This window comes from Prinia subflava, chromosome 5 (assembly GCF_021018805.1).
Source record: "Prinia subflava isolate CZ2003 ecotype Zambia chromosome 5, Cam_Psub_1.2, whole genome shotgun sequence".
NCBI classification, from domain to species: Eukaryota; Metazoa; Chordata; class Aves; order Passeriformes; family Cisticolidae; genus Prinia; species Prinia subflava.
Window position 1 is genome coordinate 60,251,271 of NC_086251.1, and position 12,733 is coordinate 60,264,003.

At 45.4% G+C, this 12,733-nt stretch overlaps 1 protein-coding gene across 7 annotated transcripts in view; it reads right to left on the bottom strand.

Moving 5' to 3' along the window:
* Positions 1-12,733, bottom strand: part of FBXO34 (F-box protein 34) — a 39,195-nt gene that overhangs the window by 16,868 nt on the left and 9,594 nt on the right. For 4 of the 7 annotated variants that reach the window (XM_063399640.1, XM_063399642.1, XM_063399643.1 and 1 more), the window contains one exon: positions 8,647-8,725. The exons of 1 other annotated variant lie outside the window; for it this stretch is intronic. The gene's annotated coding sequence lies outside the window, so the exon portion shown is untranslated. Of the gene's footprint in view, positions 1-8,646; positions 8,726-9,049; positions 9,384-12,733 lie in introns of those variants that run through there. 2 more of the 7 variants (XM_063399641.1, XM_063399644.1) reach the window with 1 other exon arrangement.

The following is a 12,733-nucleotide window of genomic DNA, read 5'->3' on the forward strand; positions in this document are numbered from 1 at the left end:
TTTTTGCTGTGACAGCTCATAAAGTGACCAGCACATGCCCTGCCTGACAGAAATTCCTCTCCAGTTCACCAGGAATAGTTTGTTAGTGATCCAGCAGCACGGGATAACGACCCGTTTTAATTCTTGAAAGTTCCCTCCTCCTGTTTCATGGCAGATCTTGTAACACAACAGAAATAAACTCAGTTGCAAAACTCTGATTACAAGTGTATCTTTGTGTATCTCTGCATCTGTGTACTCCAGTATAGGACTGGCCTTTTGACTGGTAAACAGTAACAAAGTAAAATGTCACCAGGAAACCAAAATTCTCACCGAGGACACTGCATAGGGAAGAAGGTTCCCTGCAGCATGGCACAAAATGCACAGCAATAATTGCTCCTGCACATCTCTCCACGGGGTATGAAACAGCTTCTAAAATAGCAGAACTGACTTACAGAATCTAAAATACAGCTTTCTTCCATGTATCCAGCAAATAAATAAATACCTGAAGTTCCTTCTTTAGAACTCTGCTAACAAGGAATACCCCATAGCATGTGACTCAACCATAAGCACTAATTTCATCAGCTTTAAAACTCAATCCACTGAACAAAATTAGGCTTTAACAAGTTTCTATGGCTCTAACTGGTTTGGCCCAGCCCTTGGATTGCCAATTCTCCTTTCTGAGACAACCCCATATTCCCTGATCACAGGTGCAGATTTACAGTTTAGCAGAATAAGGGGTAATTCATTTTTATTTACTTCAGTGGAATCTTACCCTTTAACCAAAAGGTTATTTTGTGCATTTCTCTGTCCTATACCACTGTGGATACCTTTTCAGCAGTGACAGAGGCAAAAAAGAACCCAAAAAACCCAAGCAACCCAAACCCACACAGGCACACGAAAGACTCAAAGCAGAACCCCACAGTTTCATCCACATGGATTCATTCTGCCAGTCCACTGCAGGGCTGAGAGGTTACATTAACCATTAGGCATCTCTAAAGCGTCCAGATTTTACCTAAAGGTCTCCAAATCCAAATTCAGCAAACCTTACTCAGCAGCACAAACACTAGATTAAATATAACAGTACCAAAAAAGAGTTTTAGATGTAACTGTGCCATTACTTGCAAATATTTGGATAGGTTAGATAAGGCCTTAAGCAACCTGGTCTAGTGGGAGAAGTTCCTGTACATGGCAGGAGGTTGGGCTGAGATGATCTTTAAGGTCCCTTCCAACTCCTTAAAACTCTATGATTCCATGATTTCTGTCATTCAAATGCCCAAGTTTTTTCTATCATATTCCTGAATCCACTCTATTCTCATGTAAGAGCATTTTTGCTATTCTTAGTATCAATGTCTTACGGATTGTCATAAAATCTTAAATCTTTTCAAACTTTTGTTTGAAGTAGGCCACTGCTGGTGCCCCAATGTCACACTTTCACTGAGAACTCTCTTCCACCGTGCAAGGACAATGCAAAAACGCTGAATCAGAAGTCTCAGATTTACAGGTCAGCAGTTTACAAAAAAGTCAGCTCTGCACTTAGGGAAAGAGCTATCCAAGTATACCCAACTTCAGGACAGATTTCAAGAAGTTCAAACTATTTTTCACAGCACATTTTGGAACAAAGTGCCTCATTACATCTGCAAACTTCCACCAGAACAGATTCCTTAGGAACATCTAAAAACAACCCACCCACCCCCAAACAAACCAGACACACCACCACCCACACCCTCTGAACAAGCCTTGGGTTCACTGGGCTTTCCAGCTGTGCCTCATAAAACAAAACATAAAGCTCCTAAAGAGCAGGTTACAGTCTAAGACAAATAAATAAATCACTAATTAGTGTCAGGTTCTAGCAGTTTCTACTGGAGGAGGTCAGGGCTACCCCAGGCCTTTTCCAGGCAGCTCCTCGTGTCCCACCACAGGACATGGCTGAGCCCATCACTGAACCAACTGAGGAAACATTTAAGAAAGAGTGAAAAACACCTGACAGAGACGATGAGGAAAACCCCCACCGAGGCCAGGGAAGGATAAGGGGCAGAGCAGGTCATGCCTCACAGTGAAACTGGAAAGAGATGTCGGTTTTATGCTTGTTTCTTATTATTATTTTACTATTCTAGCCATCAATAAATGATTTTTTTTGTTTTGTCCACAACAGTAATGAGTAATCTCATGAACTTTATCTTGACCTTTAAGCTCTCTTGGCAATCCTTCTGTGACAGCTCTGATTTCAGTCCCTGGCAGGCAACAACCTCCTCTGGACCCATCAGGTGGATGTGTCTGTCCCCTGCAGCAGGGAGCCACCCCCTACAATCACTCACAGTTTATTATTAATGTCAAGTCTTCAGGAGGGACAGGAACATTCCTGCTTGTATGGAGAGTGACCACTTTCCAGTCCCCTCTTTTATTCACTTCTGACTTCTGGTGAGACGTGGTGCAGACCCCACCGGGACCCCTGATGTAGAGGGGAATTCAGACAGAATTATGAGTCTGTGAGCTCTCTGAAAACATCCTATTTCACAGAACCCTTAAAGGTTCAGGCTGGAAAGGACCTCAAAGTCCATCCAGTTTCAACCCCCAGTCAAGGGCAGGGACAATTTCCACTATCCCAGGTTGCTCCAAGGCCCATCCAACCTGGCCTTGGACATTTCCAAGGATGGGGCAGCCACAGCTTCTCTGGGCACCCTGTGGGGGGACAATCACATCCCTTGACCTGCTGTCCACTCCTGTTTTGAAGCAGCCCTGGACTCAGCTATCCCTGTGGACTGTGAGCACACAGGGCTGGCTCACAGCCCTCTCTTCATCCACCAGAACTCCTGAGTCCTCCTGTGCAGGGCTGTCCTCAGTGACTCCTTGTCCCAGTCTGTACTCACACCTGGGACTGCCCTGACCCAGGGGCAGCACCTGGATTTGTTGAACTTGATGAGGTTTCTCATTCCCATGAATGCCACACAAGCTTCTTACATTCCCACAGAACTCCTGCACCTGGTGACACTGCTCCTCGATGAGGACACACCTTCTGGAGAGGTGACTCTCAGCCCCAGTTTCCTGGACAGGGAGCAGCCACTCTTTACAACCAGAGGCCTCCAGAGCTCTGTTGCCACCAGCTCTCTTTGGGAGGGGCCCTGTGACACCCTTGGGGCTGCCAGGAATGAGCCCCTCTCCTACAGCTCCAGGCCTGCAGCGTGAAGTCATGCATGGAAAGGGAAAGAAACAGAACACCAGGGTGTCACAGCCAGCCTCACCAGTGACAGGAGGAACAGCACAGCAAGGCAGACAAGACTCATGACAGCACTTGGCAGACACCGTGATCCAAGTGGCCCCTCGATATCCATCAGCCAGAACCAGGCACCTGCAGAGCTCACCCAAGCACAGACAGAGCAGCAGGAGCACAGCAGGAAGGGAACAGGGCTCACAAAACACAGGTGAACGATCCCAAAGCAGCATCAGGACATTTCCCACCCTAAACCGCAGCACAGAACCCGTTTAAAGGACCAGAAAGGACTTTGAACACCCGAAGCACAGACATGTGGCACAGTACAGCCCAAAGAGCTCAAGATGAAGACAGAAGGCAGCCAAAAGGACACACTACAAACCCCTCCCACACAAAGCATCACCTGGATTTACAGGAATTCTCGAGAGAATGTTATACACACAAAACATCTGCTGAACCAAGCCAGCTTCAGATAAACTCAGGGGGTTTGCCTGGTAAACTGCAGTAGAGACCAACATTAAATACAGTATCTTATTGCATGATTCTTTCAAAGGACTGTTTGCAATCTAAGCTTATCTGGAAATCTACCAATTCCACGGATCTTTAATCTTTTCTTAGCTCTATTTTGAAAGATTTTTTTCCCCCATTAATAACTCAAGAATTATTGAAGTAAAAATAGTTTGATATTTTCAGAGCTTTGCAGTCAATACACCTAGCAACTGACACAATTAAAATTTCAGAAATCCTAAGCATGGCACGAATTCCACTGTAATTCATTCTTGAGGAAAAAAGAAAGGCCCCAAAATAGCATTGAAATTTCAGTAAAGGACAATTTCTGCACACTTCTGAACTGTGACAACTTCTGCTTCTGCCTTTCCCTTCTCAATATTCAGTGTCACACACCTATATGAGGACACCAGAATTAATTCTGGCGCAATTCTTTCCACGTTAATAACAATTTTGGAAGTATGAACTTTTCTAAAGTCCACTGAAAACATCAGATTCGGGTTTGTTTTACAAGACTTGAAACTTTTTTAATGAAAAAATACAGAAAGCATAATATCCTGGAATGGTTTGGGTTGGAAGGGACCTTCATGATCATCTTGTTCTAATGCCCTCCACGGGCAGGGACACCTTCCACTATCCCAGGTTGCTCCAAGCCCCATCCAACCTGGCCTTGAAAACTTCCAGGGATCCAGGGGCAGCCACAGCTCCTCTGGGCACCCTGTGCCAGGGCCTCTCCACCCTCACAGGGAAAAATTTATTCCCAATATCTAACCTAAATCTCTTCTCTTTTATGTTAAAACTGTTCCCCTTTGTCCCATCCCTATCTGCTCATGTAAAAAGTCACACTCCCTCTTTTCTCCCAAGTCCCCTTGGGCACTGGAAGGGGCTTCAAGGTCTCCCCTGAGCCTTCTCTTCTCTAAATGAACACTCCCAGCGCTCCCAGCCTGGCTCCAGAGCAGAGGTGCTCCAGTCATCACAGCATCTTTGTGGTCTCCTCTAGACCTGCTCTAACAGGTCCAAAAAGTAGCTTTATAATCAAAACAGAAAAGGAAAAAATACCTGCATTGCTCTACAACCCAATATTCCCACTGTTCCCTCCAGCACAAACAGTAGTTTCTTCTCAGAGTTTCTCCCTCTTGCACAAAATATGAATAAACCCCACCATATCACTAAGAAGTGAAGCAGAAAACAAGGAGCCACAACTGTGGTTTAGAAGGGATGGTTTAAGTGAGCCAGCTTTGGAGCAGGGGATTGTGACCCTGCTGTGGAAACCCTCAGCACTTTACAAACCAAATGTGCCACTCCAGAGCTCCAGCTCACCACCCTGACTTTCAACAATCAATCCTCTCCCAAAAGCCAGCTGCAGCTTGCCAGCCCAAACACTGAATTACCAAAGCAATCACCAATCTTGAGCCCTCACCAGCTGAAATCTCTCACCAATTCTCTATGAGCTTGCAGGAAATAATTTCAAACAGCTCCCTCAAGAAAATAAGTTTCAAGCCTTAGTTTTTTCCATCCTGAGCCATCCCTGCACTATTTCATAGCTCTGATAATTATACCACTGACTAAACTTCCAACTGGGAATAACTGTTTTTATCATCACTATTAAAAACAGTCCCTCACACTGTTAGGAATCTGGAAATTCACTGGAGCTGCATCCCACCCTTCGGCCTCTCAAAACACTACAGAGCAATGAAAGTATGTGCTGAAACCAGAGGATCCCTGTGCTGAACAACTCCTGTAATTTCTGGGTAACTGGAACTGCTTCCTAAGCAAACCAACGAGGCTTGGTTATTGATTTTAGAGGGGCAAGTGGCACCAGAGCTCTGAAAGTCAAAGTTTTTCATGCTGGACTGGGAAAGTTTAGTTACTTTTAGAAATGCAGCAGTGACATGCATGCTGAAAAGCTCCTCATATTCACCTAGTTTTGTAGCTTTTATGCTTTTTTAAAAAATTAAAGTAAAAATATGATCTGCAGTTTTCCTTTCCTAAAAGCACATTATCTTGGTTTTTACTCCTTGGCCAGAGGAGTGACTGACAGCTCTCGGAGAAGTAGCAAGATGCAGAAAAACAAGAGTTGAAAGAAAAGTGGATTTAAAAAACAGCTTTTAATTATCTGAAGGTATGGTTGCCAAATAGACAGCAAAGAGGCTCTGCACCACTCACAGATGGGAAAATTCCCCCAGGTTGATTTCACAGCCAATTACAGTGGATTAACCTATTAGGAAGAACAAAATAGATATATTTTTTTGTGGATGCAAGTTTCAACAGCTTGAAAAATCATTGCCACTGGTACTTTGATACACAGGATCAGCAATCTGTTTTATCACACTTCAAGTCATCACCATCCATAAACACACCCTAGGAAAAAACCTCACCCTCTTTTTTAATGCATCTCCTGTCATTATTTCCTTCTCAGGGAACAGCATCTCTCTTGGCTCCTCACTTTGGGTATCACTTCATATATCAATCCTTCTTTTATTGTTGTTAAAGAGAAGCATCGAGCACCTTCAAGCTGTTTTACACACACCTTTGCACACACATATATTATAATATCTGCCAGATGCCACTGTAAAAGGCATTTGTCAAACAGAAAAGCACCAAAGCACTGATTTGCAGCTTTCCAGGATCCCTCTGCTAAATCCTGGGTGTGCCTACTTTTGTTTGGTATCAAGTTCCTCCTGCTGGCTCCGCTGCAAGAGCAAACTGCAGGGATAGTTAAGTTTTTCCCCACCACCAAAAACATCTGTTCCTTTTCTGAGTTCTGCAGACTTCCTTCCCCTTGACCATATCACAAAGCCTCTCTTTTCAGCAAGGCTGAAAGTCCATCACCATTATCTTCTTGTTCTCTGCAGAGCAGCTTGAATCACTGGGTCTTGCAGAGCTTCCAGTCCTTTCAGCTCAAGGCCAGGAACTGAATTTCAAGCATCATGATTTACAGAGAGGGTTGTTAGGCTCCTTCCCTGACTCTTTTTTAACACTCCACAGCTTCCTGTCCTGGGAGGCAACCAAACTGCTACGAAAATGCCACTTTCTGTTAAATATCCTCAACTCCTGTGACACTGAGCATTTAAAACAATTCCATTACTTCCAAATCTTGCACTATAACAGCTTTTACCCCACAAAGTGCAGAGATGAGCAAAAATTCCTTGAGCACCAAGGAGTGTGAGGTGGTTATTTGCTGCATCTCACAGCATTTCTAGTTAACATTCAGGCTTGGCACGACTCACCATCCGCTCGAGCACACAGCACAATGTCACCCCTCAAAACCCCACTGTTCAACCTAAAGGCACTTTTTTCTTAGGTTTTTTTTTCTTAGATTTTATTTTAAGGGTGCATCAGCTGCTCACTGAAAGTGGGAATGCTTCATTTAGCACACACACACTTGTTAAACTGCTCACAGCATACAAATAAAACACCGCATTGTGCAAAAGTCATTCAGTCTCCCCATCCGTAGATATGAGCAGTGGAACCGCGGCCAGGAAAGAGAAACTTGGAACAATGTGCAAATATTTCAGTCCCTTATTCCCAGTATTCACATCCCAGGCTAAAGCTCACAGCCCTGTCATGCTGAGGGGTGACCATGTTTGAGAATCTGCCCTGTGCAATGGGTGGGAAAACGCCCATTATCTGTCTTGCCCCTGGACTGCACCCTTTTTATTTGTAGTTATTACTGCAAACTGCCTTTTTTTTCCAGACAATGGTTGTGTTATTATAGGTACCTTCATGCCGTGCCAAAGCACATACACACAGCAATTCAGAACAATCAGCCTTGTTTTCATGGGAGCAAAGGTTGCAGCCAAATGAAATGGGTGGAGATCACATTAAACAATCTTGGAATCTGCTAATAGGATATAGGAAAATGTGACCATAATGCAGATGCGGAGTTCCCCTTTCACCTCCCAATGTTACGGATAAAATAAAAGCTTTGGAAAACCAATTAAACTGTTTGAACAATATTAAGCAAGTCAAAGTGTTCTCAGGGTGCTTACACGACCACTGAGAGGTTCTTTAAAATTAAAACAAAGCAGTGCCCTTTCAAAGCTCTGAAACCAGACAGCATTTCCCCACTCCAGAAACAAAGATCTCTTCCACCACCTGTTTTAAAGATATAGGAGACCTGCAAGTCATCTGCTTCTCCATGGTGAAGAGAAGCTCATCAAGACAACTGCTCCTGTCTTAGAGACAGAATCAGCCCCTCCTCTAAGCGAGGAATTTTCACGCTGAGGCACCTTGGCTGGTCAGCTGTAACCTGCATTCCCCTTGTTTGCTTTTGAGATGTGCATTAGTCAGCTTTCTCCTCCACAAATCTGATTGTGCCTCTGCATGATCATGCACTGAAGTCATGTCCTTGAGCGTGTGACATCAGTCTGTTGCCATGGCAATGCACAAGGCAGTCCAAAATTCAGTATTATGGCATCACTGCGGGATCAGACAGCAGAACAAGGCAACGCCTGAGAGCTGGTTAATGCAGCACAAGACATTTCAATCTAAATGTTAAAGTGTAACTGCACTTCATCACAATATTCTTCACAAATATGCCTAGAAGCCTCCAGAAAGACAATCCAGAAGGTCACTGAATCGAAGGAACGGGCAAAGCATCATGCATCACTAAAAAGAAGGGCAATATGTTTCCAAGGATGGCCACCAAGAATGAAGAAAGCTTAGTTCAGCTCTCTGAATAGAAACCACCATCTGTTCCTAAGGCAACACCAGAGCTGCCTGAAGACATCATCCACAGAGAAACAGGGATGGTCCCTCAGCACCCCAAACCAAGTGCTAGGTTGCACCCAGTTCTGGAAATCAGAGACTGGAGGATCACAGCACTGTCAGCCCTTTCAAAGGACAGCATTGCATAAGACACAGTTCTTCAATTTCCAGCTTTGAAACAAAGATCAGGGCATCATTAACCCAACCTGTAATAAAGCCATGTAGTTAAAAAAGGGTGGTACCTTCCAAGAGTTGTTATTCCATGTAGGGTTAGACATTACAGTTCTGTAGGTTCCTTGCACACTCACGAGAATGGCATTTCTGAAGAGCAAAAGGGAAGGAAAAAGGAAATTAGTGACACAGTAACGGTGTTAACAACCACTACCCAGCTCCTGAAACCCAAAAGATCCGGTTTGCCCAGAGCAAAGGGCACATGGGAACAACAACCCATACACTGCTGACGTGGAGAACCACCAATTCAAGGTCCTCAGCGCTGACTGATCGAGTACACCCCAAAAACAGCCCAGCAAAACTACCAGTGGCGGGGCAGAAGCCAATCTGGCACCATGAGAGCCCCAGGAGCACAGACAGCAGAGAGGAGGAACCGCAAAGCCCCCAGGAGCCACACTGGACCCCTTTCTTTACCTGTTCCTCTGTTCCCATCAAGCACACACGTTTTGGGGTCTGGGTGTGGATTCCCAGTGGCTGCTGTGACACCCGAATTCCTCAAGGCCTTGGAGTGGCCCTGCTGTTGCACGTCAGCTGCCGTGTAACGCAGCCCCTCCCTGCACGCTTGGCTGGTTTCATTTCGCCTCCTTCCGCTTTCCCTTATTAATGCACGCGTCTCCAATAACTCAGTCAACACTTCCTCCTGCAGAGCTGACCTCCAGCCTTCCCACAACCCCAGACGCACCCACAGTTTCTTAACACTGCCATTAACCAGGCACATTTCATGTTCTCCACGCAGATGTAGCCCTCACCCACTTCCAAGCCCTCCACCCATGTCCCTGGCTGTAATTACCCCATCCCTCGTTATCTAATACCCAGCACAAGCCTTGGGGCTGGGATCAACTGCTTGTTTGGCTCTGCAGTGTCACACACCCCAGCGGTGTTGTATAAATAAATTCCACAACCTGTTTGAGCCTGAGCTTGATTGAGACTTGAATTATCCCAGTTTCCAAGTGACTGCTGCAAATACCTTCGCTCGCTCCCTTACGCAGTCGGCCACCAAGGCAGCTCCAGGGCCAAACACCACCACAGCCAACTGCTCCCACGGAGCACCACTGCACAGAAAACAACTTAAATCCCTCTACTTTTAAATATAAATTGCAGTTTATAAAGGGATGAGACAGGCAGAAGCACACAGCCCTCAGAAATGTGCCTCAGCCTGTCACCTGAAGGACAAGTCCCACGTGCCAGTGTCACCTCTCAGCCACCAAAGCAGCCAGGCTTTGCCACAACCCTTAACACTCAGCAGGTTACCCAGTCACAAGACTGAAGGACCAAGGAGGATGAGATTCTGGAAGCAACTTTGAGCCAAATGGATTTCAGAGCAGAATAAAGCCAGCAGGCTTCATCTCCATGGAGCTCCTGCAACACAACACAGGCTTAGCAAGTCACTCAGGGCAGAGGTCTTTCTTATTAAGTACCTAGTAAATTCAGATTAAAGTCAGACAGCTTTTCCCCCTCCCTCATATAAAAATCAGATGCTATCCAGCCCTGAGGAATCAATCCAGCTTCTAAGAAAAACCTGCTCACAGCTACATGACACCCCACACAATCCATAGGATTGTGGCCCTTCAGGTACTCATTAAAAACTTTTTCCCTAGAAAGGTCTCCAGTAACCATTTGCCTTCAATTCATTTTCTGCAGTGAAGATGGATGGTAACAAAGTACTGGATATGGAAGCATGTGAGAAGTCCCAGTGCAGCCATCCCAGGCCATAAATACACCAGTATAATCCCATGGACATTCACCAAGTACCCACCTGCTCCCATGTGCTGATTCCAGCATCAGAGGGGCCATCAAAGCCCTGAGCCAAACACCAGGGAGACAGGAGGGAAGCACCAAGGCTCTCTAGGACCATTAAAAGGCAAACAGAAGCCAGAGAAGAGCCAAGGCTGGGTGTATGCGATGGTGGTTACAGGTGGAGGAATCTGCCCACTCATAGGAAGGAGCTGTGCTTTGCTGATGCTTCCTGACTACCCAGCTGAACCTCCTGTCCATAGGTGAGTCCCTCTCCACCTGGATCACCCTTGGAGCAGCTTGGCCAGCATGAAAGACATCACAGCCCACTTTTTGGCTTCTTTTCCCTACGAAGTCAAGACACTCAACCTCTTAAAAAGGCAGCGTGGCACCTGTGCTCCCCATGAGAGTCACATCCTAAAACCTTCTCCTAAACAAACCACCAGCAAAGAGCACTGTGAGTCCACACCCCCAGCAGGTGGGGTTCAGGCAGCCCTGCCAGGCTGCACTCCAGCCTTGAACCTCGATTTTATTTGGGCAATACCAAATCCAGCCTCCCAGTCTCCTGTCACTGCAATGTGGCTAGAATGGCATTCAGAATCAGCTACAAACTCTCAAAAAAACCCGTATTTTTCCTCAATATGAATAAATAAATACCTCTTTTCACAAAGAAGGTGATGCAGTTCATCTCATTAAATAAGTCACACTGTTCCTATCAAAGCATGGATCCACTATAGTACACAATGCACAGGCTGCTTTGCAAAGCATGTTTGGGCCTTTCCCTCTTGCACTCTTTAATCCTTTGAAATTCACACCACTTCACCTTATTTATTCCCAGAGCTTAATGCTGCAGTTGGATCTACACAATCAACCTTATCAGCCAAGATACGACCAACACAACCAAGCCTGAGCTTACAAAACTACAAACTTCTACGCAGCATATTACATTTTCTTTCCCAAAACATTTAACCTCCTAACAAATACCTGCCTTAGTGCATTACCATCCTCCCATTGTCCTGGAGTGAGTTAGCAGGATTGCAGCAAAACACAGGGAGAGCCAAGCACACTCTGCCTGCTGGCCAAGCAGAGCCTGCAAGAACAGACCCCCTTTGGGGCAGCGACAGTTGAGGTCAATTTAATGGCAAAACAAACTACTTTTCCATTCAAGTCCAAAGCAGAGACAAAGAATTTTATGTGGCTCAGATTGCACAGTCAGCTGTCTTTTTAGGAACGGATCAGATTTAATGGTTCTGTGGCAGTCCAGAAAAAATGAGCCTGAAGAGAGTTTAAGGTTTGGCCAGCACTGCACTGTGCAAAGTCCAGGCACTTGTCTGGGGTGCTCTTGTGGCCTTAAATTGGTACCTTAAAGTCATCATCATCATCAACAGCAGTTCCAGGTATTTTATGAGGCCCTGGCACAGGTTGCCCAGAGTCTGGAAGTGTCCAAAGCCAGAGTGGACAGGGCTTGAAGCAGCCTGGGATAGTGGAAGGTGTCCCTGCCCATGGGAGGGGGTTGGAACGAGATGGGCTTGAAGGTCCCTCCCAACCTAAACATTCTGGGATTTTATGATTTCCCAGGGTTCAGCCTGGAGTACAAATTCACTTTTACCCCATTTCAAAGAGATGCAAAATCTCTCTCCCAAGCTCTGCCCGATAACTCTCCTTTGCATCACGTGGGTTGCATTTAACACCATTTCTACACCAGGGAACCAAAATGAGGCAATGCTTCAACGTGACCACCCTCACCACAGGGACTCGTATTCTGAAACAGCAGAGATGTGCTCAGGCTCTTTCACTTGACTGTTTCAGGGCCTAATATAGACAGAGAAGTTAATTAATATGTATTGCTATGGAAAGGAATAAAATCCAAACCTTCACTGGTTTATATCTAAACCCTCTGAGACATCTAACGTCAAAGCTAAACAGATCTTCACCTGGCAAACATTTGGAGAGCCTTCAACTGAAGCTTCCAGGTAAGGGAATGCAGTATTTTAGGATATTTTTGCTATGTACACTGGGGACATACCTCTAGCACAAAGCCCAGAGAATCATCATGACAGCTGCAAAAACAACTTTGTCCTGGCTAACATTCACATAACGAAATTACAGTTTCACTCCAGGGAAAAAGGAAAAAGCACTTAAGTTTTGTTTAGATTGAAGTGCTGTGAGCCACGCCACTTATCTGCTATCAGAGCAGATTGCAGGGTTGCTCCGATGATTATTCTGTAATGAAGTAACTGGAATTGGAAGGTATGCAATTAGTCCTATCTCCTCCTCCTCTGCCACCCCCCTATCAAGAAGAAAACCAGCACAGACGTTATCACCTCTCCCTGGAGCTCTGCTACCCTCATCACTTAAAATACC